This window comes from Thamnophis sirtalis, unplaced genomic scaffold (genome assembly GCF_051295495.1).
Source record: "Thamnophis sirtalis isolate CommonGarterSnake01/CBP01778 unplaced genomic scaffold, rThaSir2_p1.2 scaffold_7, whole genome shotgun sequence".
NCBI classification, from domain to species: Eukaryota; Metazoa; Chordata; class Lepidosauria; order Squamata; family Natricidae; genus Thamnophis; species Thamnophis sirtalis.
In genome coordinates, this window is record NW_028261387.1 from 71326811 (window position 1) to 71340286 (window position 13476).

The window sequence follows — 13476 nt, forward strand, 5'->3', positions numbered from 1 at the left end:
TAAAGCTGTACTTCAAATCAGCATTATCCTGAAATTCACAAAGTTCAAATACAGCTTTTTATTTGTAAATATATTTGCATACCGCCTGCACTGCAGCAAACTGAAGTGTTGGTTCATAATATTTCTTCATTCAGTCCACTTTGAAAGTCCCCCCCACCAGTTTTTTTTTAAAAAATGATGGTTTAGATTGTGAAAAAGCATACTTCTTCAGGGCATGCATTATTCAGACATTTTAGACATTTGTCATTAAGGAGGTGTGATGGATAGTTTTGTTAACTCACAAAGTTGAAACGCATGATAAAGATTTGCTTTAACCTACTAGTACACTTTTTCTTGCTCAATATTATAGAATAAAAGTGATACAATACTTCTAAAATGAAAATATCATGAGCCCCATTTGGAATTCCACATTATTCTCTACCCAAAAGGTTTAATTGAACTGGTGTAAAAAGGGATAATAACATGACAAAGGTTTCAGTCTTTTTTTTCTTTAGCACATGGAACTTTATACAGGAGATTGTGTGTGTGTGTGTGTTTTCGTAGGTTTTCACGGCTGTATGTATGCTGGTCTTGTTGTATTCGGGTCTTTTCCTGTGTAAGATTGAGATTGTCTTGGCAATGTTTCGGCGAGGTCTCACTCGCCATCTTCAGGCTAGGTTTTGGGCTTAAAGTGAGGTCGGAGTTACCGTCTTTCTAAAAATCTTGGTGGAGTGTGTGTGGAATGCTGGCTTTGTTTCAGTAAGTGGAATGATTGGTTGTGTGGTTGTATCATGATTGGTAGATTGGTGCTGATTGGTGCTGGCTGTGTGTCCATTGTTGTTTCATGTTGTAACAGCCTGGCTGGTGGGTGGGGCTCATTTGTTGATTAGGGCTAGTTTCCAGATGTCTGGTAGGTGGGAGGTATTGCCACGTTTATTCAAGTTGTGGGAGTGTTTCTCTATTTCGATAGCTTCCATAATTATTCTCTTGTTGAAGTGTTCAGTTTTGGAAATTAACCTGGTTCCTTCAAAATTAATTTCATGTCCTGTAGCTTTAAGGTGCTGGAAAAGGGAGGAAGTTTTTTTTCTTTTTTTCTTACTGCATTCTTGTGTTCTGCAATGTGTGCATTTAGTCTCCTGTTTGTTTGTCCTATACATGTTGCAGGGCAGATTTTGCATGGTATTTTGTAGACTCCTTGGTTTTCTAGCTGGATTTTGTCTTTGGGGTTTCTTAAGATGTTGGCTATTTTTTGGTCAGTGTTGAAGGCTGTCTTGATATTGTGTTTGTGGAAATTTTTGCTGATTTCATCTGTGGTGCCTTTGATGTAAGGGAGGAGGGTGATGCCGTTGTCCTGTTCTGGGTCTCGGTTTTTGGGGGGTGTCTCCCTTTGGATTAGGTTGGTAATTGTTTTTCTTTGGAATCCGTAGGAGATTAATATGTTTGTGAGAGTGTGTAATTCAGTTTTCAGGTGGTCTTTGTCAGCTAGGCATTTGGTTCTGGAGATGAGGGTCTTGGCTACAGAGTTGATCTGTGCAGGGTGGTGATGGGGTTACATCTCAACAGCCTACACCCCAAAATACAATTCACCATGGAAATAGAAGCAAACAACCAACTTCCCTTTCTGGACATCCTAATCTACAAAAAACCAATGGCTCCCTAGGACACACCATCTACTGGAAAAAACCACACACCACACTATTTAAACTCACAATCCCATCACCACCCTGCACAGATCAACTCTGTAGCCAAGACCCTCATCTCAGAACCAAATGCCTAGCCGAAGAATTATTCTAGAAGTAGAATAATTGTGGCAAAATAATAATAATAGGCACCTAAGATGCAATCCGAAACATTTGGAGTACCACTTAAACACTATCGGCATTGACAAAATCACCTTCAGTCAATTCCAAAAGGGTAGCTTTAGTGAACAGCTTACATTCTGGGAATATAATTTAACACTACCAAACAACAATATGTGCCTATTGCAGCTCCTTGGGAAGGATTCAAATAGAGATAAAAATGCCAAGTCTTAAAATCTGACTGTACAACCAGCCATAATAAATGACATAATATCAATTGAAATTGATAAGCAGTCAATCCATAATGGGCAATTATATTTGGGGAGATAAATAGAGTGGTCTTCAAAAATTCTGAGAGAGAATTTTCTGTCAAAAGCAAATGACACAATATGTTGCCACCAGACTCACCAACAAACATCCCCCCTCAAAAAGAAAGAGCAAGAAAGAATTATTAGTCTGAGCACTAGCTTTATTTTTAAAATCTTTATATCACGCTATTTTTCTAGAAGGGAAATGTTTAGTGGTTTACAGGAAGGAAAAGCAAAATAAATCTGCCAATGGACTAAAGGAATCATTAGAAAATGTCAATATCTAGAAAATCCAAAAACTGTCAACTGAAAATTCACCTATGAAGCTCCAAAGGTTAGTTGTGCAGGGAGCCTCCAACAGGAGTCAAAATGCAAATGAGATCTTTTAACAAAAGGGTATTTCAGAACTGTGTATCTCAGAGCAAAAGGCTGGATTTTATAGACGCCCAGGAGACTAAACATATGACAATTGCAAATGTCGATAATGTATTTGTGTTATTTGGACTCAGATGATTAAGATCTAGGCATGCTGTCTCTTCTGGGCTGTACAACGAATTCAGCAGGGACTGCTTGAAGGCTGCAGAGAAGCTGCATTTATGTGGGCAACATACTAGAGGGATTAATTTTTGCTTCTGGAAGCCCTCTTGGACAAGTCCAGATCAATATAACTTCGTGGTTACACTGATCAGGCTCAAATCCAAATCTGCCAAGGTTTCTGAAGACTCAAAGACGTTTTTCTAAACAAAAAATTTGTAAGCAAGGTTGGAGAATGCAATTCCTCTTGCATTAGTTCAGCAATTGATAGAGGGAGGTTTTTCTTCCTTTACACCTTGCCAGAAGGTGTGTTTATACAATATCTGCCTGGTGTGGGTTTATTTTAGTTCCCCTTGCACATATGTGCTAGTCATTCCTGACTCTAGAGGGTGGTGCTCATCTCCATTTCAAAGCCAAAGAGCCAGCGCTGTCCGAAGACATCTCCATGGTCATGTGGCTGGCATGACTAAATGCCAAAGGCATGCAGAACACTGTTACCTTCCCATCAAAGGTGGTCCCTATTTTTTTACTTGCATTTTTTACGTGCTTTCGAACTTCCAGGTTGACAGAAGCTGGGTCAAGTAATGGGAACTCATTCTGTCATGCGGTGTTAGGGATTCGAACCGCTGAACTGCCAACCTTTCTGATCAACAAACTCAGTATCTTAGCCACTGAGCCACCGCATCCCTCTTTGAGCCATTCTTACATCAGAGGCATGTTCAGAAAAGGCTTTTTCCAACAAACCCAATAGGGATTTACTATCTCCTTCATCTTGCATTCAAGATGATCAGCACTGATGAGATATGTAATCCCATCCACTTTTCAAAAGGATGTCTATGAGCTTCCTTCCTCTCCTCACAATGGAAGTTTTATCCCAGTAGATTGCACTGACATTTAAATCTGAACAAAAGGTCACTTCTGCAAATGCAGGAGTGGGACAAGGGATAGCAGCAACCTGGTTTTGCTAAACACTTATATTCACAAATCACCCTTCTCCAACTCCATCTTCCAGATGATCTGCAAATTCTGTTAAGCCTTACCAGCATTAAGTAAATAGGATGCTGAGAGTTATGTTCCAGTGGCTGTGAAAGTTGCCATTTAGGGAAAGTTGTAGGGACCTGGCAAATCTCTAAATACCTCCATATGACTGGTGCCTTCTGGGCCATAGAATCTGATCAAGCCACATCCACAGAATCGGTAGTAAAAAAAATTGAATCCAACCACTGGGCTAAACAGTCAGAGGAAGAACCTATCCTAGTTTGCCAGGCAGCTCAAAGTAGCAGTGGGAAATTTGTATCTTCAAATTTCTAAGATTCTGTTAATATAACCTTATAATAAAGTAAAAATAGCTCAACCAACCCTATCTTGTTTACCTGGAAAAGGTGATAGAAATTGAGTTCACTAATGTAAAGGTGCTTCAAACAACATGTTGTATATCTGGATTCAGGAAGTGCTTATGTAATTTTAGGTATAAGAACCATCTGATCAGGATATTGTTTGGGCAGCTTAAAAAAAAACATGAACTACAGAAACACCAAAATCTGATATTCCTTTATTAGTACTAAAATAAGAGTCAAGCAAATATTTGGAGCATTTAATACTTTTTCACAAATTGTATGCTTCGGTTGTGCTTTTTGAATATTTTTAATTGAATCAAACTTCGCCTGCACAGAAATGTCTTGCTTTCTTAGCTTACCCCACCCATTCATTCCAGGAATATCTGTAAAAATGAGCAGACCATAAACCAATAATAGATGCTAATAAACCCAGCCCATTCCGTGGTAGACAATAATCTCCATTGTATGCAAGCCAAATTTTCAACACTCTGCTCCTTCTGACAAGCCAACCACATAGGAATGATAAGAATCACTCCTACAGGTGTAGAGACATAAATTATTGCAAGGAAGGTGCTGAAGGATTGTAGTCCATCGATGTAACACATGTTTGCATGGGGAAGGTCATAAGTTTAATCCTGAGAATCTTCATTTAGGGCTCAGGAAAAAAAAACCTGGAGAACTGACACCAGACTCCGCAGACCAAACTGAGATAGAGGGAGAAATAGTTTAATTTTATATAAGGCAGACATTTTTTAATATATTAAAAGACTTAAGAGTCATTTTTATTAAGGGAGTGTAATAATTCCCTATTGGGTACAAAATTAAAATATGTTTTAAAAAGCCATTTCATATTTGATACTCCGCAAGTAAGTTGCACATAAAGAAAGGAATAATAGAGTGATAAGGTAAAACTCATAATTTCAGGGTGGTCTTCAGTATTCTTTGAAACGTTGCAGATGATTAATAGTCAAAGAACTCCCTTCAATACCAGTGCCATCACTTCATTATATAAATTACTCAGATAGATCAATTACTTCTGTCTAATGAAGAATGGCTCAAATTCTTGGAACTTATGCAAGCTTCTAATTTCTCAAAGGAAATAGTCCAATCAATGTTTACCAAATATATCTGTAATCTTTTTAATACTGGAGGAGGCAATTTTTTTGATGAAATTGCAACCCTATAGCTTTAAAGGGGAACATGAAGGCTCCGCAGTTAAAAACTCTGAGCTTGTCAGCTGGAAAACTGACAGCCCAGGTTTGAGACCCAAGTGACGCACAATGGGGTGAGCTCCTGTTACTTGCCTCAGCTTCTGTCTACCTACTAGTTCAAAAGCATGGAAATGTGAATAGATAAATAGGTACCACTTCAGTGGGAAGATAACAACATTCCATGTGCCTCTGCATATTGTCACGCTGGCCACATGTCCATGGAAGCATTTTCAGACAATGCTGGCTCCTTCGGCTAAGAAACAGAGATGAGTACTGCCCCCTAAAATCAGACACAAGGAAACCTCTTTCGCTTTGTCGGTCCAAGATTAACAGACAACACAAGGTAGATCATTCAGCCAATTATTTTAATAATATGGATTTAGGGATAATTCTACCTTATATTAACCATCAACCCCAACCCATAATCCTTCCTGACAACCTGATAGATGTCCAACATAGTTTGCACCCTGACTTGGTCATGTCAAGAGTGGACTTAATAAAATCAATTGGACTTAACTGTGCTTAATTTGACTTATTTAGTTCAGTGAGTTTAGTCAAAATATGACTAAATCTGGAACTTTTCCATAACTTATTAATGTTAAATTATAAAGATATAGTATTGTTCTTAGGGGAGAAAATGAAGGATTAGTTTTAAGAATTTTATTTTGTATGTCTAATGATGATGAGTTTGGTAACAGGTTTTCCCTGAGCACTGCCTGCTTTTGGCTTAAGTCATAGCCTTTTTTTTTTTTTTGACATGCACAGCCTTGTTGACTATAGCTGGAGTCTATGTGTGACTCACATCAGGCAGAATTTGGCACCAAGTCTTGAAATTTCACAGCCCATTACAGAACAATATTGTGTGGAGGCTCTAAGCTCCATTCAGTTCTTTCATTAGGGATTATGACATATTCTCTCCAGCTGGAGAAGCAGGTATGTATCATCACTCAAGAAAATTAGGAATTGGATATAGTCTCACTGATATATAACACATTGTCATGATTAGCAGTAGCACATGGGGAGTTCTGGAAAGGATACTATGAATGGGTGTAAATACATCAGTTTGAAAACATATTGCATTGCTGATATATGAAAATGCACAATACAGTTTCTTGAAGTATGCTGACCAACTATTATTGATTTCTTTAATAGTCTGTATTGGAGTAGAATGTTATTAATTTCACACCATTACAGTTTTATCATTTCTGTGAGATCCATTGTTGCAAAATGCTTTATAGTTCAATGAAAGTATTGGCAAAAAAAATGCCTTTAATGGACCAAGACTCCATGATTAAGTTTCTAACAGTGACCCACATGTTTTGTTTGTATCTAGTGATCTGGTTATTTTTGATCTGAATTGTAAAAGGTACTTTCAGATGAGCAAGATCGGTGTCAGCCTTATGAGGTAGACCACGGGTGTCAAACTCGCTGTGCCACATTGCCATCATGTGACATATTGTGATGTTTTCCCCTTCGTGGATAAATCTTTATTATGGTCAAAGACCAGCAATACACATTACTTTTTACAATATATTAAAAAGTACTGATATTAAAATATAATTGAAAAGTATTGACGTTAAAAGAGGATAATAACATACATGTTCTCAAATTGTTCAGGTCACTCCCTGGTTTACATGGGTAAAAAGCCAATAAGTATGGGAGTAAATACAATGGTCCAGAAATTGTTAGAGATACGTCCAAATAATTGGTACAAGATGACAACTATACTTCTATAACCATTTTTTTTTTGTGGACACTGCAGCAACACAGAATTTTGCCACTGCATACGTGGTAGCCAGGTTTGTGTCCTGGAGGAGAAAGCCTACATAAAAATTGTATTCCCTTCATGGAGCTGGCTTGCGTGTGATGCATCTGGCCCATGAGCTGCCAGTTTGACACCCCTGAGGTAGACTCAACAGGAAACACAACCAGATGAACTACTTCATTGTAGAGTTACATTAACAGAATCTTGCATGTCTGAAAGTAATTTTTCCCCCCTATCTCATTTATAGTCCAAGAAACTATGGAGGGTTTCTTCTGACCTGTAATGACATGTGGAAAAGACTCTTGGAGATGTGAGAAGAGATGATGCCAGGAAATGGTCAGATAAGAAACAGAATAGCCCACAGCTGCTTAGTAGAAGGAGCAAGAGTCTCAGATGGGACTTACCCTATGTTCTCCAGCTGGAAAGCTGAGGGGAGAATTGTACTTTCAGATGTGCAGTATTGATTTTAGCCTTACCAGATAGACCAGATAGGAAGCAGGACTAGGTAAACTAATTCTATTTCATTGTAGTTACATTAACAGAACCTTGGAAGTCTGAAAGTACATTTCTCCCATTGTCACCTTTATGACACAAGAACTTAGGGAGGATTCTTCTTGAGCCTCTTATTCAGTAGTGGGTTTCAAAAATTTTAGAACCTATTCTGTAGGTGTGGCCTGTTTTGTGGGAGTTGCTCACCAGTCATGTGACCGGGGTGGGAGTGGCTTAGCGATCATGTGACTGGGTGAGAATGGCTTGGCAGTCATGTGACTGGGTGGGAGTGGCCAACTCGATGTCACTCACCAGGAGATGTCATGGATTGGATAAAATGTGGCGAAGTTCACTTAACAACGCTCTTGCTTAGCAACCAAAATTTTGGGCTCAATTGTAGTCTTAAGTCAAGGACTATCTGCCTTCCTCTGCATGGCAGCCTTGTCCTAGTAAACTCCTTCTCCTTTCTGGCAATTTTCCTGTTAGGGGAACCAAAATAATCCATACAATGTAAGGTTTCCTGCTGCCTTAGGGGGTTGGACTAGATGATCTCCGAGTAGCCTCCTAGCCCTAAATTGCTTTGCTGTTTTTCTTTCTTTCTGCTAACAAAGAAATCTGACTGAGGCTCATTCCACATTCCTGCCAGATAGAGATAATGAGATAATGACCATAGAGAAAGTTTGGCTCCATTCACAAGCAGGGAATCAGCCAAACCCTTTTAGAAACACAAAGCCCATATTGCACAAACCCCAAAACTTCAAAAACATAAAACCATATAACATATAAGCATATAACCAATTTGTTGTTCCCTGCACCTTTTCAATTTAAAGTTATAAGCATTAAGACTTGTGGACTTCAACTCCCAGAATTCCACAGACAGGCATGCTCAGTTCCGATTTAAAGTGACAGCATTTGTTTTTCTCCTTTGTGAAAGAAGTTTCCTTCTTTCTTTTTCTTTTTCTCTTTCTTTCTCCCTTTCCCTCCTCCCTCCCTCCCTCCCTCCCTCTCTTAAACACACACACACAAGTTGGATTGGATATATCTCTCCTACCCACTTCCCTCTCTCACTCTCTCTCAAACATACGCGCGCACACACACAGAAGTTGGATTGGATATCTCTCCCAATGGCTTGAAAGCAGCTGCTCTGCCATCCCCTTCACATTCCCCCACTGCCTTCCCCAAATACTTTCCCCATTGCAAATGCAGTGTGCTGTCCGGGTGGAAAATGCTTGGAATACAATAAAGCCCACCCACTCACCTCCTGCTGCCAGGCTGGGGTGAGAGGAGAGGCAGAGAAGCTGGAGGGGAGCCGATCAGAGCCTTCCAAAATAATGGGGCTGGGGGAAAGTGTGTGTGCTACAGCATGGCCCTTTGCCTGGCTTCCTGCCTCCTCCTGCCTCCTCTTCGGTGCTCGCTCATGCTCTCCCTCTTCAAGTCTAGTTTGATTGCAGGCGGAGCCATGTTGCCTTTTCAAACCTGCAGTCAGTGAAGCTGGGGTGGATTTTTGCATAGCTTTAACCATCTGTGTGTTGGGGGGAGAGAAATGGATGGGGGCCTGGGGAGAAAGTCATTCCCCTTCCTGCAACACTACTTTTCCAGCTGCTTCAGAGAGGGCTTCAACACCACTCTTGCCTTGGGTCCTCTGAAGAAGCCCCGCCCTCGCTTCCTTCTCTTTGAGAAGCACCTTGCAAATAGGGGCAGGCCAAGGGAGCAAACCGGTACAGGGCATGGCCATGCCACCGTGGAATGGGTATGCAAAAGTATGGCAAAAATACGGAAAATTTCTGGGCCCAGCACATCCATAGTGGTGAGTACCAGCCAGAACCCACCTCTGCTCTTATTCTACCTACTATTCAGCTGTGGGCTATGTTGTCTTTTGTCTAACTATTCCCTAGGCTTGTGATGGCAAACCTATGGCACGTGTGCCAGAAGTGGCTCACAGAGCCATATCTCTCGACACACCAGCCATCATCCGTTGCTCTTCCAGGTGCATGCCGGCCAGCTGGTCTTCACGTATGCATGCCCACCAGAAATCGGAAGACCAGGTGACCGGCGTGCATGCGCATGCCAAAAACCAGGAGCTGCTCTTCCAATTTCTGCCATTTTCCTGCACGCATGTGCAAAAAGTTTCATCAACACTGCCCTAGGCAGCACCTCTTTGCCCCATATCCCACAGTCTTTCCAGCATACTATTACATACACTTTTGCCCACCCACATCCATTCTGCAGGCTCAGCTGCCTTTTCTCTAACCATCTTGTTGGCTGCATCTCTTTGCCTGTTTTCCCACGTACCATTGTAGAGTCAGTGTGATGTTTCCAATTTTGAACAATTGTCCCTAATACAGTAAACATTTCAAAATGATAATCTATTTCTTCATCATTGCCATCATCAACATTTTGTGGGGTAGATCAGAATATGCCCCATTTTAGAGATAATCTGGAGTTTGTTTGTTTTTAAAAAAAAAACAGTATCTCAGATTTCATAGCAAGTTTACGGTTTATTTCTGGAAACTGGAATTTAAACCCTTACTCCTAGTTTTGTCCTGATGTAGATTGAATATTTCATTACAAGCCCTGGAGAAAATTCCCACTGATGATAACAGAATTGGTGGTTCCATTCTGGAATTGATATAAGAGAGAGAAAAATATTATATTCCCTTCTTGTACACGCCAAATCTATTTCATGTATTTATGAAAGTCCTGTATTTACCATGTCTCTTTGCTGCTCCAAACTCTCTGGGTCCCTCTCCTGCTTTGTTTCTATACTGTGGTGCTGAGTCACTTCCTTGCAGCTGTTCTATCTGTGCTTTCCCTTAGTATCGCGAAAATATTCTTCCTGCCTGTTTCCCAGCTTTCCTGTCTCTTTTTGCAAACTTTGAGATTGTCCTCTTGTTCCCCATATTATTCTGATTCCCATAGCACCACTGAGACTAGCAAGACCAACTACAGGTTAGCACAAGCCAAATGAAGGAAATGTTGAGCCAAAGGGTGTATCACTTCGCACCTTTGCCTAGGCACAAAAGTTGTAAACTGTTGCTATTGCCTAGTAAACACAACTGGATGTAGTGGAATTATTTTTCCAGAATGCATTTGTGGGATTTCTCTGCACAACTCAGAGATCTACTGATTAGTGATCTACTGCCAATTACATCCCTGCGGCCAATAAGATCACATAGATTAGGCCTCCTCCGTATTCCATCGGCCAGCCAGTGTCGGCTGGCAACTACAAGGAGGAGGGCCTTCTCAGTAGTAGCCCCGACCCTTTGGAACGAGCTCCCCGTGGAGATTCGCACCCTCTCCACCGTCCAGGCCTTCCGCACAGCCCTTAAGAACTGGCTCGCCCGTCAGGCCTGGGGTCAAGGATAGTTACCCCTCCCGAATGATGAATGTATGTTGTTTACTATTTTATTATATGTCTCTATCTTAACGTCTGTATTCCCCCTCCCCGATTTTATGTGAGCCGCCCTGAGTCCCCTCAGGGAAAAGGGCGGCCTACAAATATTAATAAAATCTCTAAATCTCTCTACTGATACAACTCAGAAAAATGTGGCTTTTAGGCTATCAAAAAATACAAACAATAAATGAAGAAATCTATGTGCCCCAATTGTGCTCCACCAAAAAGTCAAGGTAGCCTAAAGCAGAGATATGACTCCAGTGTACTTCCTTACAAGGCCTGGTTTATAATTTAATAAACCTAATTTTCATATTGTCCACATATACATACAGTTAAAAAATTACTCTGACAGTGATAAAAAATCTTAATTTTTCTTTCCAGATGCTTGTAAAACAGCCTTAACATATGTCCGCTGTTTAATTAACAGAGCGGCTGGATGGTGGAGAGAAGCCAAGGTAATAATTTAAAGAAACATTTCTCCTACCCTTGATTTGAGTCCCAAAACACATCCATCATGTGCACTTCTGAAACTGGAAAAGATTTAATTTTCTGAACTTAGAAGAAAACATCATAAAACAAGTCAAACTGAAATGTGGAGTCAGGGCAAAGGCTTCAAAAGAAAGAATAGCTTTAAAACCTGCTCAAGGAATCATTTTTTTCGTAATGGAAATGGGAGAAACTTCTCATTTTGGGTAGTTTTATTTTGCCTACATATTATATTTCTATTCTGGGTTTTTTTTCCTAGTGAAAACAGCATATACTGTACATTATTCTCACCTTTACTCCTGAAAACCCTATGAGGTATGCTGTGCTAAAAGACAGTTATAACCCCATGGCTAAGGATCAGTGATGCAATTCAATCAGTTCTATCTGGTTCGGGTGAAGCGGTAGTGGTGGCAGGCTCTGCCCACCCACTTGGACATCATCACGTCCTGATTTCGACTCTCTGCGCATGCTCGGAGGTGAGTGACCTGTGCATGTGTGTGCTCACATTTGTGAACTGGTAACAAAGGTAAGTTGATTTCACGCCTGCTAAGGATGGATAAGAATCTCCTCTTAGTTCTCATCCAACACCCTAGCCACCATAGTACAATGACTTTCATGCCCGAATTGTTAATCTTTAGTCTATTGAAATTTCTATGCTGCTATTTCTCATTTTATTAAGTTGCCTCACACTCCAAATGTATTTTTACTTACCATTCCATAACCAAACTTCAGGCTATATTTTATGCTAGGATATCTATTTACAAATATGTAATTTTAATTAGGTAACCATATACACAAAACACAGCCAGAAATAAAGGCCAGTTTTTTCCCAAAAGCTGTATTGATTTCCCCGTATTGATTTAATAAAGAAAAACAGCTTTAAAACTATTGCCTGAAATAGAGAAGAGAACGTGCCTGAATGTTGGCAAAAGCATTTGTAAAGTTTATAAGTCCACCAAATAAACATGACAATATATCAAAGGTTTGCCCATGATTTTGTTTCCAACATAAATGTAATGAGAGTCAGTATGGTATGCTGGTTAAGGCACTAACTAGATACCAAGAGACAATGGATTCTATTTCCACATTTAGGCACGAACCCATATGGGTGACCTTGAGCCAATCACTCTCTTCAGTCCTAGGAAAGAGGCAATGGCAAATCACTTCTCAAAATGTTGTCAAGAAAGCTGCAACACCCTTAGCTTTAACATTTAGGAGAGATAAAAGTTGATATTTATTAACTGGATCTGGAAGAAGCCCTGTTAAAGAAAGCAATCCCTGGAAATCTGGGGAAGAGATTTTAGCAAAATGCTATGTTACAAACAAACTCGATTTTTTAGAAGACTAATAAGAGATGATAGCACCTTCCAATGAAAAGTTTTGTCTAACTGGGGAAATTAACACAGATGATTAAAAAAAGAGATTTTATGTGAAGCCCACGGTAAGAAAATTATAATTAAGAAATCATGGTCCTAAAGATAAATTGCTGGGAGATTAGTCTCCTATTATCTTTGAGTGGCTGGCTTGACATTTCGGCTGAGGCTGGGTGGCAGCTCTACTCACAGCTAAGTCACAAGTGTCAACCCGTTTTTAATGTGCTCCCAGTACTTTTTCCAGCCTTGTGCCCACCCTTTTGCAGCCTGTAGGCTCAGCAAATGGAAGTACATTTCAAAAAGAAAACTGCTATCACCATTATGGTTAGTTCACTAAAGGAACAAAACCATGACAAATATATGTAATTTGTAAATTGGCCCATCTTTTACAATAATTTAGAGACACTCGTTAGCAGCAATAGAAACCCAACAATTACTGATGCTTAAGGTTTGCATTGTTGCTCTGTGAATATTTCATGCATAAATGAACTTCCCTTGGACCAACTGCTGTTTCTGATGAGGCACTCTGAGGCTTTATTGCCAAATACTCAGCAGGACTCCAACAATGAGCCACATAACGGATGATGCATCGCCTTGAATGCTTAAATAATGCAGGGTAGCTGTGGTTTACAGAGTGCCGGCCTGCTTTATTTACATATCAATTGAACAACTATTCTAAATATGAAGGAAGATGAACAGAAAAGGACATTGCACTTTTAATATTTCATATTGGTAAGCACCCCGCCGAAGCCAGATACCTAAATGGAGACAGTCACAGAACTACGTATTTGTAACAGGATG